This window comes from Leptinotarsa decemlineata, unplaced genomic scaffold (genome assembly GCF_025532065.1).
Source record: "Leptinotarsa decemlineata unplaced genomic scaffold, Ldec_3_MD MMD2_tig00000199_RagTag_RagTag, whole genome shotgun sequence".
Lineage (NCBI taxonomy): Eukaryota > Metazoa > Arthropoda > Insecta > Coleoptera > Chrysomelidae > Leptinotarsa > Leptinotarsa decemlineata.
This window is the reverse complement of record NW_027412544.1, coordinates 15,977,064-15,992,601: the sequence shown is the minus strand read 5'-3', so window position 1 is coordinate 15,992,601 and position 15,538 is coordinate 15,977,064. Positions and strand designations below refer to the sequence as shown.

The 15,538-nt window shown below is 31.0% G+C and overlaps 1 protein-coding gene and 1 long non-coding RNA gene across 4 annotated transcripts in view; one reads left to right on the top strand and one right to left on the bottom strand.

Annotated features, from left to right (window-relative positions):
• Positions 1-9,465, top strand: part of LOC141481469 (uncharacterized) — a 45,194-nt gene extending 35,729 nt beyond the window's left edge. The window contains exon 2 of the long non-coding RNA XR_012464996.1: positions 9,007-9,465. This is a non-coding gene — a long non-coding RNA (uncharacterized lncRNA). The remainder of the gene's footprint in view (positions 1-9,006) is intronic.
• Positions 1-15,538, bottom strand: part of LOC111512105 (hexokinase type 2) — a 152,162-nt gene that overhangs the window by 92,689 nt on the left and 43,935 nt on the right. The gene's annotated exons all lie outside the window — the stretch shown is intronic.

The following is a 15,538-nucleotide window of genomic DNA, read 5'->3' as shown; positions in this document are numbered from 1 at the left end:
TGTACAGAAAAGGATAGAACGATACCCGTTTCAAAACACATGTATTGTATTGGTATAGGCACCGTACAGGCATGGCAACTCTATGTCTTATTATTACTCTGAGGTTTGATAAAAAAACTTTCTGTACGTACGTTGATATGGATCCTAAAAAACGAAAAGTCGACAGTGAAAATAGAAGGTTTTTGGCAGAATGGATTGAACAATATTGTTTTACGTTGCCTGATACGCCTCAAGCGGTTCCAGTGTGGCTTAAATGCAATAAAACTATCGCTATTGTTAAAAGTGGAAATTTGAATCCTCTTGGCAGTCAGGCTTGTAAAGAAAAAATTCAGACATAGAACCTATCTCAGTTCTTACGAAAAGAGTACAAAATTACTAGTTCATAGCATGAGCGACCAAGAAAAATCCACAGAAGCAGCGTTACGTGTGTGCTGGACGCTTGATAAACAGCAGAAACCATTTTCAGATTCTGAGATGGTGAAGGAATGTATATGGGCAGTAGTTACGTCACTTTTTGAAGAAAAAAAGATGTTGCCTCTGCTATTCAAAATATTTCATTTTCAGCGAGAAGTAATACACGAAGAACTGAAATTTTAGCTGCGAACATTAAAAACACTTTTCTTGAACTTCTGCAAAAGGCACCTTGCTACGTCATAGCACTTTAATCATGTGACATTGTTGATGATGAACAAATGTCAAATTTCTCAAGATTTTTTGACATTGAGTGTCAGATTATTAGGGAAGAGTTGCTAGCAATATTGCGTTGAAAGGTAACACGCGAGGAGAAGACTTATTCAAGGCCATTGATGATTTTATTACGAAATATAATATCAGTTATGATAAAATGGTTTCGCTTTCAACTGACGGCAATGATTGGCAAGGTTATGAGATCCCAGTCTGCTCTTCAGCACCGACATTTCAAAGAGTTCCTTTCTGAATGTGATTCTGCGTTTTCTGACTTACTACAATACAACAATGTTTGTTAGCTAAGTAAAGGTCAACTTATTGAACGTTTCTGGCTAATAAAAGAACAAGTATCCTCCTTCTTGCAATACTTGGATACGCAGGAAGCCAGAAAGCACTTTGAGTTTATAAAAAATGAGCGCAATATGCTGGTTGTGGTTTTTCTGAAAGATATTTTGAAATATTTGAATGTGCCCAATATAGAGTCAAAAGGAAATGGAAAATTAATATGTTATCTGATACAAAGCGTGTCTGCTTTTCGTCATAAGCTGGATATCTTCGAAAAATATATCGATAAACAAGAATTTATTCATTTTCCGACAATTCTTGAATTTAAAAAGGAGACCTCTGAAGAAGACATTGCAGAATTTGTAAAATTCCTGGCCGATCTTAAGAACGAATTTGCTACAAGATTCCAAGACTTTGCAGAGATACGCAAGCTATCTCCGTTTCTTAAATCTCCATTTAAAATTGATGCAGCGGCAAAATGCACATATGTTGCCAAGTTGTTTAAACTGTCAAAGCTATCACTTCAAATGGAGATAATTGATTTGCAAGAAGATGTGTCTTTGCAAATGTATATAGAACGGTATCCACTGAAGAATTTTGGGCCAAACATGTCCCAGAAAAATATGAAAATTTCAAAAGACTAGCTATCTATTTGGCCACTATGTTTGGCTCGACATACATATGTGAAACATCTTTCTCAAAGATGAATTTTTTGAAAAACAAATATCGTTCGAGATTAACAGACGCTCACCTAATAGACACACTTCGAATTTACTGTTCCTCTCGAGAACCAAACTATAAAAAGCTGACTCAAGACCGTCGGTGTAGTTTCTCACATTGATAAAAGGTCTTGTATTTCTTTTATAATTCAGAATGTGATTTGAAACCAAAATAATATGTAGCACTTTATTATTAATATTTGTTCATTTTCTGGACCCCGTTAAAATTTTCCCACAGTATCCGGACCCCACCTAAAACTACTTGCCGACCCCTGCTGTAGACTATCGCATACGATATCTGGACATTTTTTTTCAGGTTTTGAAAATGTACAAAGAATATATTCCAAAACGCCAACCACTAAAGAAAGCTAAGTATAGAAATGTTACTTTTTCAATTGATTATTCAGTTTGTAGGCGAAATTTATGAATACGACAAGTTATTTACTAATTGGAGTCTAATTGATTTATAATTTGCAATAACTTTTCGGGGAGAACTTTTCAGCTTGCCCTTCATTGCATTTCAGCAGATTCTCTACTTTATTTTTCAGATTGTGGAGGATCATATACCCAAAAAAACGGTAGAAAACAGTGTTTGATTTTGAAATTCTGTGTCATGTTCACTTTTATTATTATTTATATTCAATTTTAGTTCAATAAAATCTCCACAAATATTGGTATAGGAAAAATTAACCTGCCATATTACCTGATTACATAATAACTTCTTTATCTCATAAACATAATAATCTTGTTCAATGATTTTTATTAAAAATTCATAAGTTCTAAATGATAAGTAAGGAAATTTGCACGTGAATATTTTATTTTACCTTGTATTTCTTATATACATTGATCCGCAATATATACTTAACAAACACCGACCATAAAATAAAACAAGTCAGATGGTAATCTTAATCAGTACTTACTCATAAAACATAATAACGATACACCTAAATGCCGACTGATTATTAACTGATACGTATAATGAAGTGTGTTCTGGAATTAACGTCAACAAAACAAAAAGGCAATTTGAATTGATTGAAAATTTTCCGTACGGGCTCTAGGTACAGTTTGCGGTCTTTTTGAGAAAACTATTAAAACTATGAAAGATAAGGGTTGAATTTTAACATTGGTAACATTGAAAACGATGGTATTGATAGAAATATATTTTTTGTTATAATGCTTATAACATTGAAACATTTTATTTACTACAAGGAGCTTACATGTATTTTATGAATAGGAACGAAAACATGCAATCACTTAACAAATATCAACACAATATGAATAAATATGATGACTCTGTAGACCATGTAAACATCTTTATAAAACAAATACAACCAAAGATATACTGAAATTATACATATACAATCGTAACCATGTATTGATTGAATTAATTATGACATGAGTCCAACAAATTCAAACAATAGATTTGAAATGCAAAGTATAAAAAGTATAAAAAATGAAAGCAAACGCTTCATTCGATATTTTTGCAGTAAACAACGAGTAATTTGAACAGTTGATTTGATAGGAAATATATTGTCTTAAAATGGAAACAAGTGTAACAAATTGAAGAATTAACTGTCTTGAACAATATGTCACTAATCACAAACTAATTTATTTACAACACATAGCAACTAACACTTTATTTATTTCTACTATTTGAATTTCTTGTTTAGCCACTCGATTCACTTTCTGAACTGCCCTCTTGGGTCGGGAAGCCGTGCTTATATCGGTAACGGTCCTTTCTAAAAATCTGTAGGCGGTTCGGTTCTAGAGTTTTACCGGCGATTCTCGACTGCATTCTTTAGCGGTGATGTCATGTGTTTGTTCGCTGAGAAGTCTCCAAGAACACCAAATTTCATGAATGAGTCTTAATTTTCAGGGCCAACTTTTATTATTTTTAATATTGAAAATCGAGAAGAATTATTAGCAACTTTCATTTGAGAGAATTTAACCGCATGGAAATTTGAAATTTTATTTCACAATTACGTCGACATGCAATCGTTCGTCATTGAAAAAATTATAAGGGAATAAAATTTGAAAATTACACCATTCAACTACCTACTAATTCAATATTGAAACTTTGATCAAGACTCTGACTATTTCTTGTCTGCAACTTCATCGAAATGAGTTGATCATTAAAAAAAAATCAATTGTGAAGGTATCTCATGGTGTATTAATAATATTGTTCAGTTCAAAACATGTACTGTTCCGATACACCAGAATTGCAACACTCTTCTCGACGAGCGTTTCACCAACCAAGTTGGTGTCTTCAGGGTAAAATTTATAGGGTACAATTGCACTTAGCGGGAACTTCCACGTGAAAATTTCTGGCGATTTTCTACTCGAAATCATTGATGTTTGTCTGAAAGTGTACCCTATTAGATATATGAATATGAATTAGATTTATGAATTGGTGTACTGCATCTCCTAAAGACGCCAACTTGGTTTGTAAAACACGCATCGAGAAAAGTGTTGCATTTCTGGTGTGTGGAAACAGTACATGTTTTGGATTCATTCCACGCCAGATGTTTCAGTTCTATCTTTCTTATTGTTTAGTATCAACCAGTTCCGAAATCAATAAGAAAGATGTCTAAAACGATATGGGTCATTATGTTGGAGTGACAAAAAATTATTATGATTTTCTACTTTTTTTTCCTCATTTCCAAATAATAACTTTCCATGCCTAATTAAGTTTCTTTTGTATGCCTCATAAAAGCAAAATATACTGTGAAACTTGCATATAACAAATATAATGAAAACGCTGTTTCACTAATTACTGGATTTAAAAATAACGTTTATGGGAACTTTTTTCCCAACTCTCAAAGAAGTTTCTGAAAAGTCGCATATTAACTGTCATGAATTAAATTTTCCACCGTTGTTGAATTTTATATTCGAAAATCATAAGTCAATAATTAAGATCCAGAATGGAATATCTAGTGAGATTTATTTGACTATATTTTAAAAAAAAACTTCATTACAACTGTAAATTAAATAGCTGATAAAAAAATCTAAAAACCTAATTCGTTTCAGCTAATAATGAAAGATAAAAAAAATAGTCGTGCATTGAGACTTGGAAAATATATTTTTTTATTAACAATAGTCAATAATTAAATAAATAATAGAGCTAGAACGCAAATAAAAAGCTGAAATTTTTAATGAATTATTAATAAACTATAAAAAATCTTGAAGCATTATTGTCGTATCTGCAATAGTTTGAGAGTTATTATAATTTCAAAAACAAAAGAGCGGATGAAAAAGACAAGTTTCAAGGCATAATGATCATAATAAAAACTATATAAAAATTCAAAAACAAACATACATGGCTACTTTCATTACATAATCAAGTATTAAAAAAAAGGAAAAATTAATTTATTCAAAACGAATCGTTTTTCAAATAAACAAATGAAAAAGGAAAAAACAAATTAATATTTTTATTCTCAAATAACAATACAATTTATGATTTTTAGAATAAGAATGGTTTCTTAATTTGATCGCAAAAAACGATTGTTAATAAATAAACGCATTTTTAGCAACAAATACATTTTTTATGGAACCGTTTTTTCTCTTAAAACCATCATTTCTATCAATAAGTATATTACCAAAAACAATTTTTAGATTTACTCACAAACAATGTAAGTATTTGTTTATAATTTTTTTTTTAAATAATAACAGTAAAAAATTAAAAAAAATTAAGTAGCTTTTAACCGTTAGACATCGAAACAATCTAGATTTAGGAAAAAAATGCATTTATTTTTTTAATTTTCAATTTTCAATTGTTAATAAAAAAGTGGAAAATCAAAATTTTGTAATTTTTGCAACAGTGATCTATTCATTAACCTAATGAGAATACCTCCACGAAGTGAAAAAAAATTTTAAGGTTCTAGTTTGTTAATTATGAGGGTTTATTTGTTAACTTTCAGTTTATAAAAAATTATTAATTAACAGATGTTGCTGTGTCAGATTGACGCACCGCGCGCGAAAGCCAGACTACCCGTTTTCGGCTCTAGTTTCAGGGCTCTGTAAAAATTATAAACAATAGACGCATAGCTCCGGGAGCCGAAACTTTTTTTTGCAAACTTAGCGTTTTTTTTAATCTTTTTTTAAACAATAATAATAATTTATTTCACAAGAGACAAAATATTGAATTGGAATAATCTCTAGTAAAAAGAAACATACAAGGTAGATTTAGCAATATCACATTTTGAGCTTTGGAATACAAAGACTCGCCGTTGAAAATATATAAAAAAAATTAAAATGTAAAATATAACAGAATCATTAGAAACAATATTTTTATAGGATATCTTCTTAAAAGAATTCATCTGTTGAATAAAAACATCTTGTAACAAATAATTTTTTGAGTTGCTTTTTGAAAGTCAATGTAACGAAGAACAGTTTTTCAATTAATTTGGTTATTTATTAAATGCACGTAAGCCATTATTAGCAGGAGAGCAGAAATGTACTCTATTTTTACAAATAGGTATTAGGAAGTGATTTTGAGAACGAGTATTTACTTTATGTATATCAGAATTCTTCACAAAAATGTCTCTATTCTTGAAAATATAGAGACATAATTCAAAAATATATAACGATGGAAGTGTTAAGATATCATATAGGCACATTCATGATGCACCTGATGATTTTTTTTGTGCAATGAAAACTTCCTGAGACGTGGTTGACCATCCCCAGAAACAAACACCATATCGGGTTTTGTATAAATTTTTGACGGTTGTGAAACCTAAGATATTGTGTCTTATCCACATTGAAGAATAATGAGTTGTTATATGACCATGTAGCCAATGATCGGATCAGCTCATTACAACGTGTTCCGAGCATTTCATCAGAATGACCTGACACAAGTACAGATATATCATCTGCATACATTGTAACATGAAAATTTGCACATACTTTTTCAATATTATTAATATATAGTAGAAATAACACAGGACCCAAAATAGAACCCTGTGGAACACCTATGTTGATATAAGCTAATGTATAGAATTTGTAACCCTCAACTCATTGCATTGTTCATTTCTCAAACATACATACTGTTTGCGATTTTGTAAAAAGCTTATAATCCATGTAAGTGCTTTATCTTTAACACCATAATGGTATAGCCTCTTTATCAAATATTATGATCCACACAGTCGAATGCCCTACTGAGATCACAAAATATCCCAACAGGGCACTCGCCAACATCAATTAGGCGCGTTATTTCGCTATAGAAGCGATGTACTGCAGATGAGGTTGACTTTCTCGGTCTGAACCCATGCTGATTTTCCAAGATTATTCTTTTAGAAACAAGAAAACATGACAGGTGGTCTAAAAATGAGTATTAAAAAATTTTTGAAAATATAGATGGTATCGTTATTGGCCTATAGTTAGAAATTATCTCACGATTTCCCTTTTCATTGATGGGAACAACGTTACCCACTTTTATAATACTTGTAAATTTCCCTTCAGCGAAAGATAAATTAACCAGGTTTGTCACAGGAGAAATAATGTGATGTAACACAGTTTTAACAATGAAAGCCGGCATTTCATCAAAACCAGAAGATTTTGAATTTTTCAAACGAGATGTCAGTAATTCGTATAATTCGACATTTGTGAATGTATAGAGATTCATTTTTAGATTAATATCAACACAATCACCTGTATCAAAATCATATTTTTTTGTTTGTGTAATGTTGTTTATTACATCGTATGGCACTTGTTTGAAAAAATTGTTGAACATATTTGCCACTGTCTTGGCATTATCTATAGGCTCTCCACCGTCAACGGAAAAAGAAATATTATTCGGAAAATTACCTTTTTTTTAACTCCTTGACTGTGTTCCAACATGTTTTATTCAAGTTGTCGGTGTTATATATTCTATTTTGATAAAACAAGCTTTTCTTAGTTTCTACAAGACGGCGATGTTTGTATTTTGCTGACTTGTAAATGACATTCAATTCAGGCAATTGTTTCTATATTCTGTATAAATCCTTCAAATCAGAGCTTGAAATTTTCACTTCTAAATCTACCCAACCCTCATTTTCTGAACAAATAAATTTAGTTTTTTTCGGAAAATTGTTTTCAAAGTGATATGTAAATATTTTATGAAAGTATGCAAAAGCATCATCAATATTTTGAATCTGATATAAATTCTGCCAATTTCACTCGAAACATTTTCCACCTGCCATGTTTTATATGATCGTCCTTGATATGATGTTATTGAGTCACGGATTGCTTTATGTATGTTTAGCTCAGCATAAACAGCCTTATGATCTGAAAAGAGGTTATCAAGTGCATTTACCTTTCCCGTTAGAGGAAAATTAAAAAATAAATGGTCAATTGTGGTCGCAGTGGTGTTTGTTACTCGGGTTGGCCCATCGATAATGTCCCTGATACCGTATGAGATACCAAATGTCTGCTAATTTGATATAGTTTGAATCATTTTTATGAGAATCGAGATTGAAATCTCCACCTAACACGAATAAAGTGTTAGGTTTATAAAGTAAATCTGACACACTTTCTATATTTTCAGAAAACACACTCAAATTTCCAGAAGGAGATCTATAGAAGCTTAAAATATACAATAAAACATTTTTTGAGAGTAACACAGATACGCCACATATTTGAAAATCCTTTTCAAAACAAAATCCATCAAGTGGCAGTTTTTTCGATAAAATATTATTTTTAAGCCAAACACAGGTACCTCCCCCTCGAAAAGTGGGTCTGCTAGCGTTGTCAGCAAGATAAAGACCGTCAATACTATATTGAGAAATAGAATGACTACTTTCCCAAATTTCATTAAAACAAATGAATTTTTGATTATCATAATTCTGAATGTCAATTGTAAGATCAATAATTTTTCCAATACTCAAACTCCCCATATTAACGCATAAAAAATCGGGATTGAAAACTAAATTTCTGGATTCTCTCTCGTCCCTAAATATAAAAAACGTCGCATACATGCATCCTCCGGCCATACCGACGGGTCCATCGCCTTGTCAAAGTTTTTTTCGTAGATTCGAGCTTTGAAAGATGAGTATAGAGTCGGATGTCTGGACTGGATTTGCTCACATACTACTTCTGGAAAATTAGGTTTCAGAAAATCAGTCAAACATTTGGCATCTATTGACGGATCTATCCTGTAAACGTGCAAGTCAATTTGTTTCGGCACTCCCTTAACAGACTGAGATGTTGTTGAATTATTCCCAACTACTAAAGGAGTTTTTTGGGATTTGATATTTTGTTTATATTCTACGGTTTTCCACTCTCCCTGTATGTTATTATCTAATTTCGGAGATTCTGTATCTGATGTTTATATATTTTTCAGCTATCAATTTTGTTTGCTCCTGCATCACATCGAGAGCAACATCCTTTTTATTCACTGTTTGGAAATTCCCACAGCTGTTTTCAGAGGTCGACACGTTTTTTGCATCGGGTGGTTTTTTGTTCTGTGACTTTAATTTTTGTTGGTCGCAGTTGTTTATATTTTTTTACGTGTCTCATCCGTTTTTTGTAGTGGTAGTATTTGTTGGATTGACTTCACTCAACAACTCAATATGATTATTAAGTAAAACTATTTGTTTGTTTGAGTTTTATGAGTTACGACTTTTAACAGACCCAGGCTAAAAGGCTAGAAAGCTAAAATTTTAAAGTTTAACTAAAGAAGTTAATGTATCATTCAAAATAAAACTTCTGAAACTGTATTGCTTTTAAATTTCACTTAACCTTCCTTTATAATCATTTCGAATTCATTTTTATATTAGGGAGGTATTTGAGTATTTAAAAATAGAGGCCTATAAAAAAACATAGTTGACAACAAAAAAGTAAAAATAACAGTTATTGTTGGTATGATTACCTGATTCTGCTGTGACATTTTAATTTTTATTTGTTTCAAGTCAAATTTTCGTTTCATATATTTCAAAATTGTAAATATATCCACGTGATATTTCAATAATATATTGAAACGTAGGATGTGAATTGCTTCTTTGCGCCACATTAAACAATGAATTATTCATTCATGGTGTTCAACAACAAATTCGGTTTATTTGTTATCCGGTAACTAAATAACTAGCAAAATGTAAAAGATCTGTCAGAGTTGTGTATTCATTTCGTACAGAGATGAATTTTATACAGCTGGAATTACCTGGTACTTAACATAAAGTCAATACTGAAGTGGCCAAAAACTTCCAACTTTCATAGCTTTGTTTTCCACTATTTCGTCTAGGCATATTTTTTATTTGCCAACGATATTATCATATTATTTGGCTGCAAGTTGAGTAACGTATATCCGAATAACATGATTATTCGGTTATAGGTCATCAGATAACTGTGCTGAGATATCAGCGCATCAACCGTATTTGTAATAAAGTTCAATTTCAAAAAGTAGAAGTGTTGAGAAGAGAAACTTCAAAACTAAACGGAGTGTCGTTTATACCACAATTCAATTCGTTTTATCTAACAACAAGACCTATTTTTAGCATTCAGTTTATTTGTAGACATCTATATAGCCGTGAAAGCCCACATTCCTATAATAGTCAAAATAGTCATCTTGTTACAAGTTTGAAACAAACATAGCTATGCATCGGATTTTTCATGAACAGGTGGCGCCAATAGAGGTTAGAAAACGTCTGGAATGTCATTATTGACAATGCAGGTGTATTTATTGCTATGGATAGAAAATTAGGGTGTGTACTGTCATTTGAAAGTTAATTGCATAAGATTAACCTCACCAACAGTATATTATGCCTATTTTATTGATGATAATCTTGTTATTATCATATACAATATTTGTAGCTGTTTCCTGATGATGACAATAAAATCTACCAAAATATTGGAATGCATTGTGTTATAAGACTATTTTTTCATTTTACTGCTTTCCCCAATAACGTCGTAATTTTGTTCTTGACTGGTTAGCAAAGACAACCCCATCTGTATGTTTGTATGTATATCAATGTAAGTCACAAAAAAGATTTGAAGCTTTATAACTTCTATTTAATTATATGCGAGCGCTTTCGATAGCTGGTCGTACTATCATCATCTAGGCTCTACTCAAACAGTTTGAATAGAGCCTAGATGATGATTGTACGACCAGCTATCGAAAGCGCTCGCATATAATTAAATAGAAGTTATAAAGCTTCAAATCCTTTTTGTGACTTACATTGATATTAAAATACTGAAAATAAAGGAAAATTAGTTGCATCATTCAATATATATATATATATATATATATATATATATATATATATATATATATATATATATATATATATATATATATATATATATGTATATATATATATATATATATATATATATGTATATATATATATATATATATATATATAATATTAGAATCACAATAACTATATAATTTTATATAATAAAAATATATATAATGATATATAACAAATATTTCGTTTATATAGGTGACTGGGAAAGTCGGGATTCAATTAATAGGTTGATGCTTGAAAATACTTCTGAATACTACTTACTCATATATATATATATATATATATATATATATATATATATATATATATATATATATATATATATATATACATATATATATATATATATATATATATATATATATATATATATATATACAGGCTTATTCACGGTGGATGGCACATTAGACGTTTCTGGTGAACCAAATCAATAATGAATTTATTTCCACCATAAATTTGGAAGTGTCCAATCTCCATATAGTCTTTTTCAACTGAAATTACTTTTTTGATCCTTTTCTGCCAGTCATCTTCGGTAATATTAGATTTTTAATCAGCTCTATTACTTTCTTATCAGATTTTGGAAAATTAATTTTACGCCTGATGCTTTGTTTCAATTTTCTCCAAATCAACTTGAAAAACACAAAAATAGGGGGGAAGTATCAGTATGGTGTATCCATACTTTTCAGCAATATACTCAAGGGATACACTTTTTCAAATGTGTTTGTTTGTAAAACTTCAAGTAGTGGGTTTTCAGTATAGTAATCTTCAAAATACAAATTGTTATCCATTAAAAAACTTTGTATTTCATCCTTCTTCGAATTTTTATTCGGTAATTTGATGAGCTGTCTCGAATGATAGGAAGCGTTGTCAAGAACTATTACACTATTCGCATCCAAATTTGGGATCAATGTGTTTTCAAACCATTCCTCCAAAATATTAGCTTCCATGTTCTTATGATAGTCAACATTGCAGTCCTCAAGTTTTTTCCACATAATTTCAAAGAATTCGTAACCCATCCTTTACTTCCTCCGCAATGCACAATGATTAGTCGCGATCCTTCGTTTGTAGGCATGTTAGGCGTACACATTCTCGAACCATCATTCCACCCTTTCGTAACTGTGTCGTGAGTCTCATACCAAGTTTCGTCCAAATAGAAAATTTTCCGTTGTTCTTGTCTATATTTAGTTATTTGTTCTAAGTATTTGTTACGCAATTCCACGATTCTTTTGCTTTCCATAACTGCTCAACATTATCTAAATCCTAGTTTCTTTCCCCAATTCTGAAGAGTTTTGTCACAGCAGCTCACATTATGGCCGGAAGTATTCAATTTCTTTCTTATGATTTCAGTTGTAGGAATCTCATTGCTTTTGTGACAGTCGTATATTGTTTTTTTCAATGATTTCATTAGATGAACATCTAAAGGTTTTGGTAATCCTGAATCACATCGCGTCTTGCGTTCATAAGGTTTGTTTTTGACTATTTTACGTACAGTTGAGAAATGAATTTTGGTCAAATCTGATGTTGCTTACAATAGTTCGTTTCCCTCGAAACCAAACTTGAGATGTAGATTCTTATATACATATTGAAACATACTCTCTGTGTTTCAATAGTCAAATGCATCCGAATCTTATTACTTGTATCTCTTTTTCGCATTGTTCACCATCGCTATTGGAATCACTACACTGGAAAAGGTTTGCGTTGTTATCACACTCGTTATTACTATTAGTACTTGTCCAAGGACGTCGCATTTCAAATAGATAACACAAATTTTAAGTAATTATAACTGCATCATTATCGAATTTCAACACTCAAATCGCGATCAGTTCCTGAACTGAACACGATGGCGATAACTTTCTCTGATTTCTATTCTTCACCGTAATGTGACTTCAAATTTAATTTTATGACTCTTCAGCCAATCATGAAATTCGGTTAGTGAAAATAACCCAATACAAACCGCCAGTTCTACAGTCCACGTGAACTAATTAGCAGCCGGTTCATTTCTCTGTATTGGTTTTTTGGCCTTTGAGAGTGCCGCCAACTTTAAATGTGCACAATATCGTTTACTTCGACTATACTACTATTGGTAGAACAGAGCTTCGGAAAAGATACACCGGAATATGTCCCGTTGGGTCCAATGGATTACTATTGTCCTCGCAGTTAACGCATATTAACGTAACGTAACGTGACGTTAACGTACTATTCCATTCCATTCACCCATGGCCTACCAGCCCGGATTTCATTCTTTGTAATCGTAAGAATATTATTTGAAAATTTTATGCAGATTTTTTCTTGGTCAATTTAATTATCTTAACATTAAATTTTTGAATTGTGGCAAAATATGCGAGAGGAAAATTTTATTCTAACATAAAATATGAAAACAAAAACTCAATTATTCATATATCAAACAAAAAACAGATACTGGGTAAACTCTTTGAAAATTTTGTGTTACTGAATAATTAAAATGGACACAGAACATATATTCAATTTGAATAACAAAATGAAAACGGGTCCCTACCAATTCACTCATTACGTTACCTTTTGAGGTATTTTTAAGATAATTCTGCTCTTTTAGAAGGATTTCATGATCTATTAATCAAATGTTTCTAAAGTTTTCTTCAGAAACAGAATTTTAGTATTTTCGCCACTTCAAATGGTAGAAATGAACAGAAATTCTCCAAATTTAAAATTGCGAATGAGGCCTTGTGGTTTCACTAGGAAAACACCATTCTTAAGAATAATTTAGACCACCCTGACGATTTGTATGCCTACTCGTACAATGCTTAATAAGAAATCTGCGACTTAACTTTGAAAAGTTGATATCCGCTTATAAATCAAACCTATGACGTACATTTCTAATTTATTACCATTGAAAGATCTTAAAATGAAAATGTATTACGCCTGAAAGATAATTCATTTATATGAATGAATGTAATAGTGACAAACAGCAAATAAGATATAATTTAGTGGCATTCTGGATGCATAAATTGCAATGAGTATGCACATGGTAACAGTAACTCCAGTAATAATATGTATATAATTTATTTTTCTCATCTTCAAAAATTATTGCACTATTTATCAAAGACGTTGTAGGTAGGTATTACAAATCATAAGAGATTAGTTGAATTGACTTTCAATTTCGAAATAGATTTAAACTGAAATGAACAAATGGATTTAAACGTAGGGTCCTTCCAAAATTCCAGTGAAGGGTATTTGAAAAAACTACAATAGGTAGGAAGGTTCGTTAGATGAGATAGTGAGAGAGAGAAAGAAATATAATTCCCGAGTCTTTTTCTAAATTTGACAAGTTCCAGGGAAACGAGTAATTGGATTTCACTTTTTCAAACCATTCCCAATTCGTTCCAACAATGAACGTAAAAGAAAAAAACTATATTTTTTTAGCATTATTTTTCGTATTGAATAGCATTTTTACATACACGTATTTTTTGGCTAATAGTGTCACTCCACAACAAGCACTCCCAAACACCAGAACTGCAACACTATCCTCGACCAATTATAACTCTAAATCTGGTGTCTATTTTTATCTGACAGGGTACACAATGTTTTAATCCGTCATTTCATTCAAAAAAATCTTCATATTTTATTCCAATCATTCATCAATAACTCTTATCCGGAGCCTCTGTAGAAGAAGACCTTATATATCACGTCTATCACTGACATTCAAGTTAATATTAATGATAACCAGTTGGATCAAACTCCTTCGCAGTCTGATGATAAAATAATCGAGGCCAATCCATCTACAGATTATATTTTATTCTCTTCTTTACCTTAAATCGATGATGTGACACCTAAGTTAGGCAGAATTTTCAAAAATTCAAATGTAAAAATAGCATTCAGAACCATTTTAGCTATTAATAAATTGTTTTCAAAACTTAAAAAAAAATCTCCTATAAATTTTCAATCAAAATTAGTCTACTCAATTCAATATATTGGTCAAACATCAAGACTACTCAAAGATAAAATCAGTTCTTATAAAAGTGATAGTAGACATCCTGGGAGATGCGCTCAAAGGTCATATAATGGAAAACAACTGAACAAAAATTTTAACAATTGAATCAAAATGAATCTAAAAGATTGTTCCTGGAAATGTCGTTTATATCACAATCAGAAAAATGCTTTAATAGAAGGTAAGATATCAACAAACTCAGTGAAATATATGCGTTTTCGAAAATATACACAAAATTCAAAGTAGGAATACTTCAGAAATTGCACTGAAATAAAGTAATAACTTTTACTCCTTCACTTTTCCGACTTACTTAATACTTAATCGTTATATTATGACCAAAATTACACAAAACCTTTGTAAATTGTAGCCAATATGTTATTCTGATGTATAAGCTGTATTTGAATAGAACTGCCCGATACTTGGTGAAAATACATATTAAAAAACTAATTAACCTTAGGGCAAGTGTCTTACGACGAAACATCGATGTATACCAGTGAGGATGGCAGTGTTCCATGTAAGTGCAATTTGTTACCATTCATTTAAAGTAGAACTCATGTGAATGATATCTGATTTTTTTCCACAACGAATGTTTGAAATACAAACTGAGTAAAGAAAAGTATCTTCTGTATAATTCAGTGTTCATATAGAAGTATCTGTTTCGAAAG